Here is a 7,378-nt window from a genome sequence, read left to right on the forward strand (position 1 = left end):
ATATACCAAAATGCAAAAGTTGTAGAATAATCTTGAGTCGCTCCCATTTAAAAACTTCACAAGTACTATTTAGGGGAATATTACATTTTTTAAGTTCACCGGAGAATGCTCCAACGCAAGTGTTTGGAGCCATCTAGATCTCCTCCAACGAAGCATGAACTTTTGGGTTGTAAATCTTCATCTTCTCCATTTTCTTCTCCTAAGTAGATAATGAAGTCGATATTGCATGTTTCCAAAAGATTGTTCTTCACGGTATCTCCCTTGTGTACCTTATTTAGATTCTTGTAGAGATGTATAACACAGAGTTTGTGCTCATATTCACTAAACACTAGCTGAACAACTTTAATCCGCCCTAGCATACACATACATCATTACAACATGATAACAAGTTGTAACTAAAGATGCTCATGCTACTAGAACTGCTTAGTAGTATTAGCGGCACAAAATAGCTACGAGTGGCGGGTGGCTTGCCCGCCACTCGTATTTAGGTCACCAGTGGCGGGCTTGAAGTACCGCCTGCCACTGGTAATCTAAATACCAATGGTGGATGTTATTTCGGGCCTGCCACTAGTATTTGGGTTACCAATGGTGGATGTAGGTTTGTACCCGCCACTGGTATTAAGGTTTACTGGAACCCAAAAGAAAAGCCCAATGGGTCGGGAAAGTCCGCACCCACAGGGTTGCCACTATCCATGTACGATAGGGGTCCATGACGTAGCCACCATAGCCTCATCTTTGTTGTAGCGGACGCCACCAATGAGCCCGACGTCGTTGTAGCCAGCCACTCCCGACAATTGTTGTCGGTGTCCATAGCAAGATCTAGCAGCCGCTGACCGGCATGAACATCATATCAATTTAACATTCACAATGAGTAATGTTTCGATTTCTCAATTATTTCAAAAATTAATACCATGCCCATTCACATGGAACAGGCAACAGTAGCAATATAGATCAAAGAAATCCATGTGAATTTTCATAACAAGTTTTGTTAACTGAATTACTAGCAGCAGCAATCTATTTCATCAAAAAACTAAAACTAGATGCAATTACATGTCTTTCCCTTTAGAAAGGACTTTGGCGTGGAGGGATCGCACCTCTGCTGGATTTTTTTGAACCGGGCGTTATCCCTTTCCATTGCAAACAACGGAAATACAACCAGTTCCGAATACAGAGACAGGAAGAGGGAAAGAGGTAAGGCGAGTTCAAGCATTACCAGGAAACCCACTGCCACTCGGGTCGCCATCGACCCGAACGCTGTGGGGCGAAAACCTGGTAACACCTACAGTTATCAGATAACTAAGTCCCACGACACCCAGAGAGGGTTACAAGCCAACACACCAAAAGTATCATCAAATCGAAAGAGGGGAAACTACTATGAGGAAGATGGCCCTCCCAGCAGAACACTTCATTTCGTCCCGTCCTCAACGCAGTGTACCTCCACCACGATCTTCACGCTCCTCCAATTGGCTGGGCAGTGGTCCCGCAAAGTCTCATCAGCTGCATCGTGCTGGCCCTGATCATCTCGGCACCTGAGCGAAGCTTGTCAGCGTCATCACCCTTCTGCAGTCATGTCCAATACAAAAGAAAGGAGCATATAGAGAACACAATTTCAAAGGGAGACTTAATTTGCTTTTTCTCAAAGGTAGCCTTATTGCGAGCAAGCCAGATCGCCCAGCAGGTGGAAGCAAGACCAACAGTATAAAACTTATCCCCTCCTGAAAGAAAGGAATATCACCAAGCAAAGAATTGCCAATAGTTATCAGGACACTTATCGGTACCAATAGCCACCCCAATAGATCACCACACGACCCTAGCGACCGAACAAGTAAAGAACAAGTGCTGGGAAGTCTCAATTTCGTTACAGAATGAACAAATAGGGTTCGCAGGCCAATTCCTATGACGCATCACCTGTCTAGTCAGCACCGCATCTTGCGAAAGTTGCCACATAAATTTTTTAATCTTGAGTGCAATTTTAGCCTTCCAAATCCATTTATATTGGCACCCACTGAGGGGTTTCTCCAGCAACTTATAAACAGATTTGGTACTAAATTTACCATTCTGGTTCAAGCTCCAAACCACACGATCCTCTTTGTCAGTTAAAGGAAGTTTATTAACTGTATCCAAAACAACCCCCCATTGCTCAGACAGCACAGGAGTGAGCCTTTTTCTAAAAAAGGAAGCACTATCCACATTCAACACTTGTTTGATAGTACATTCAGGAATATTGCAAATGTCAAAGAGTTGAGGGTAATGCTCCTTAAACGGAAGCAGACCGTTAATGGAGTCACTCCATACCCTGGCAATGTTTCCAGACTCGATGTTGATCTTTCTACCAGTCATGTAAACTTCCTTGACTTTCAGCAAGGCTTTCCAACAGGGAGAGTCAGAAAACCTTGGGACAACATCGGCTACCGTTCTATTCCGCAAGTAACGAGCACGAACGATGTCTTGCCACAACCCACTTTGTGTCTCAAGCTTCCACCACCATTTCACCATCAGACTAATGTTCTGTTTGCGCAGGTCTTTGCTACCTAGACCACCCTTTTCTTTGGATCTGCAAATCCTGTTCCATCTCACAAGATAGTATCTCTTTTTTTGGTACAACCTTGCCAGAAGAATCTTCTTCTATGTTTATCCAATCTCTCAATGAACGTTTTGTTCATCAGCCACATGGACATATGGTACAAGGATATCTGAGTGACAACAGAGTCAACTAAAGTGTGTCTCCCTCCCATGGAGGCAGCATTACCTACCCAAGCATCAAATCTTTTCAAATATTTGCAAATAATGAACTCCCAATTGGAGTTTCTCAAGGTAGTATAGCTAACAGGCATGCCCAAATATTTAATGAGGAAGCTACCTATATCACAATTGAAGAGGTCGGCATATTGCTTAATCACATCATCGTCTCCCCCAACAATCAGAATTTCACTTTTTTTGAAAATTAACTTTCAACCCGGACATCATTTCGAACATATACAACAGCAACTTCAGGTTGACTACTTTATCGATGTCATGCTCAAGACAAATAATTGTGTCATCCGCGTACTGAAGTACCGCAACTCCATCAGGGATCAGGTCCGCAGCTAAGCCAAACAGCAACTTATTACGCTGAGCATTTTTTATCATCTTCGTGCGGCATTCGGCAGCTAAGTTAAACAAGAATGGGGAGTGAGGGTCGCCTTGTCGCACCCCTTTCGCACTTTGGAAGTACGCCCCCACACTGTTATTTAACTTGATGCTAAACGTGCCATTCCAAAGGATCTGATTAATCCATCCACACCAGGTATCATTGAATCCCCGCAGCTTGTGGCATTCTAATAGGAACTCCCAGTTAACCTTATCATACGCTTTTTCAAAATCCAGTTTCAACACCACCCCAACCTTTTTCTTCACATGTGTGTAATTAAGGATTTCATGGAGTGAAAGCACCCCATCCATAATGCTTCTACCCTTGACAAAGGCATTCTGGACTGGGCTAATTAGCTTGTCAGCATAAACCGAGACTCGGCGGTCTAGGACTTTTGTGATGAGTTTATAAGGGCAACAAAGCAAGCAAATGGGTCTAAACTGTTGGATTTTGTCAGCCCCAGAGAGCTTCGGGAGCAAAGTGATGATCCCATAGTTCAACCTTTGAACATCCAACGTCCCTCGATGAAAGTGTCTAAACAAGGCCATGATATCATCCTTGAAAATATCCCAGCATACTTGGTAGAATTCTACCGGGATATTGTCAGGTCCAGGAGCTCTATTGGGAGCCATTTCAAAAAGGGCCTCCTTGACCTCCTCTTCAGAAAATTCTCTACACAGGTTAGTGTTATCTTCCTCACTAAGTTTTTCCTCCGGAGTCCATGTGTCAGGGTCCAGGTGAAACTGGTTTCCAGAAGCTGGCCCGAATAGTTCTTTATAGAACTCTGTGGCGTGATCGATCATCTTATCAGTACCTTCTATCTCCGTATCACCCACCATAAGGGAGTGGATCATGTTTTTCCTTTTTCGCCCATTAGCTATACGATGGAAGTAATCGGTATTTAAATCCCCTTTAAGCAACCATCGCTCGTGCGATTGTTGCAACCAAAAAATTTCCTCATTAACAAGCAACTCATGAAGTTCAAAACAGGCATCGATCTTCCTACTGTACAGCACAGGGGAGAGAGGGGCCTCTTCTTCTAATTCTTCCAACAGTTCCAGCTCCATCCGGAGGACATCCTTTCTTTTCTTATCATGACCAAATTTATCCGAACCCCACCCTTTAAAATAAGACTTGAATCTCTTGAGTTTGATGTTTAAGACATCGATGGGGTCAGAAGAGAAAACCTTACGCGCCCAAATTTTCTGAACCAGCGGGAGGAATCTATCATCTTTAACCCACGCCAAATCGAACCGAAATTCTCTAGGTTTCGGAGCCTCACACCCCTCTTCACCCGTGGATAACAACAGGGGGTTGTGGTATGAAATTTCCCGAACCAGTTTCCTGACACAGACCAAAGGAAACAAATCCTCCCAAGTTTCAGACATCAAGATGCGGTCAAGCTTCTCCAAAGTGGGGTGGACTTGATTATTAGTCCAGGTATACTTGCCACCACTAATGTGTATCTCTCTAAGAGCCAGGATATTTATAATGGAGTTGAAAAGATCAGAAGATTTGTGATTAGATAACTTTTTATTTTTCTCTCTAGAGTGCCTAAGGATATTAAAGTCCCCACCAACAATGTACGGGACTTGCATACAGCCACACATTGAGGCAAGCTCACTAAGGAATTCTTCCTTAAATTCCTCATGAGCAGAACCATAGACTATCAACAAACCCCAATTGGTCTTTTTCTTCTTATCATACAACACTAGTTGTAAGATATACTTGCCCTTGTCACAGGAGATAATATCCAGGTTATCATTTTTAACACCACACAGGATATCCCCGGACTTCCCAACAGAGGGAATCCAGTTCCAACTAAAAACGCTAAAAGGATCAATTTTCCTCAGGCAACCAGGAGTAAATTTCTTTTTCATGGTCTCTTGCAACCCCAGGAAATCTACAGAATGGTCACTGATCATATCAGAGAGGTAGGTGGCCATTCCTTTCTTGCCTACCCCCCTGCAGTTCCATATGACACCTTTCATTTAGAAGTTTTTATGGTGCTGAGTCCTAATAACCCTACCAGGAGGCAGTGTAGGGTTACAGACATCATCCACAGATCTACGTTGTTTTTTCTTATTAGATTTGCCAACAAAGCATTGCTCATTTATAGTTTCATCATGTTCTAACCAATCAAGGTTAACATGAGCTTTCTTCCCCAGCGCATTAGTGACAACAATGTCATCCTCATCACCCTGCCTATTGTCCTCTATACTTTTCTTTTCTTCTAAATTTCCTCTGACTATTTCCAACTCCCGAAGCACATCAATATAAGTTAAATCATTATCAGGAATACAGACCCCCATTTTAGCAGCTCTAATCATCAACTCATTATCATAAAGAGTTGCGAAAGAATTTTTATTCAGGTTTGGTTTGTTACCTGCCACATCTTTCTCATTGGCCACCCTCATAGCTCTAGCTTCCACATTCTCCTGCATGCTTCGAGCGTTACGCTTGCTGAATCTGTGCACGCCCTCAGGGGCAAGTGGTGGAGTGAGCACGATCTCCTCATTACGATCAGGTGAAGGGAGTTGTACCACATACTCAGCAAAAGTCTTCAATTTTGGGCCCACCTCTCCATCAACATCCACAACCTGCTGAGTAATATTAGTAACAACAGCAACATATGATAGGCTACGATTGACCATAGTTTTATTTTTTACCTGCACCTTGTGGGGATCAGCCCCAGGTATCACCATTTTCGGGGTCATAGTTGGGCCGATTGGCACCAACCAGCTCGAAGCACCATGTGAATCCTCCAGGTCATACAACCCCTGCTCCCTAGCCAACGTTTCAATGAGCAAGACCCATCTACCTCACTTTCAGAGGAGGCAGACATCTCATTCTCTACTGGTAGCAAACGACAGGTTTTACCACCATGAGAAGTACCACCTTTACCGATCAGGAGAATCTCAGTGACTGTCACTTTCTTTCGGGTCATCTCTTTTCCTTTTTGGAGTTTGGTCATGCTTAGCAGGTTCGGTGCCAAGGATATGAGCATTAGCATCCTCCACAACAGGGTTTTTGACCAGAATCTCTTCAACCTCATAAGTAAATTTGTAAAAACGACCCCCCAGCACCCCCTCAGCTGAGCTGGGAATTTTGTCCACCATCCTACAGCCAATCTTGGCTCGAACCGAAGAAGGACGATTAATGGTAGACATATCCACCTCCAAAGTGATTCCCACCATGCCCCCAACATAAGCAGCAGTCTTATCTCATTTTTTGTTAGGAGGGATTCTCCCAATCCTAACCCACGCGACCTCCAATAATCCATCAGAATCAATGTCCTCAGACCAGGGGGAGAACCTGACACTGACATTGCATTGTTTCAGCCTGACATTCTCCACAAACAGAGCCCTATCTACTTCCCTAGGATTAGGCATCCTCATCACAAATTTCTGAGGTGCAAAAAACTTAGCAGAGCAACACCACCCTTGCCCTACATACACACTAAGCTCGTGTTCAATATCCTTAGTAAGAGCAGATCCCTCCACAATTGTCACAACAATATTGAAAATGTTCTCTCTGGCCTGTCTATCCACACTAAAATCAGGGATGTAATGAAACCCCTGTCCCTTGGCTTGAAAAGCACACCTCGCAGGCACATATTCCCAGGGAAGAAATTCAGAACAAACAAAGGCAAGATGCCCCTTCTTCTTACATCTAACACAGATAGCTTGAGGAAATCTAGCAGTAACATGACCCAACAAGTTGCAAATCTGACAGGGTTCACGGGGAGGATTGATATTACCAGTTTGTGCAGCAGGATCACGGGCACGCGGCGGGGTAGGATTCTTCGCAGGGGCGCGGTGACCTCCCCCCCCCCCCACGACGTTCTTGCCGAGCAGGAGCAGCAGGCTTCCCGCTCACATCAGCAGCGCCGAGTCATGATCCCAGATCTGCTTCACCCCCACCCCACTTCTCCTGGTGAGTGGGGGCGATTTGCCTCCCATCAGCCGCTTCATCCCATCTGTCGAACCCGGACTCGCCGGATCCAGAAGCCCTTGTGGAAGACGAATTTCCCGTCTCCACTTTCCTCTTCCAGACGTTGGAATCGAAACCACGCCCCCGCCCACGGTCGAAGCGCCCAGCTCCCCGACCATGGCGACCCGCACCAAAGCCATCTCCTCGCATCTCGGTGGATCTACTAGTTTGTGGTTGCTTGGGTGGAGGAAAAGTGGGAGGGGAAGCAACTACTTGAGCAAGAACGAGCATCACCATGGATTTTTCCTTCCCACC

The sequence above is a fragment of the Triticum dicoccoides genome, chromosome 7A (genome assembly GCF_002162155.2).
Source record: "Triticum dicoccoides isolate Atlit2015 ecotype Zavitan chromosome 7A, WEW_v2.0, whole genome shotgun sequence".
NCBI lineage: Eukaryota > Viridiplantae > Streptophyta > Magnoliopsida > Poales > Poaceae > Triticum > Triticum dicoccoides.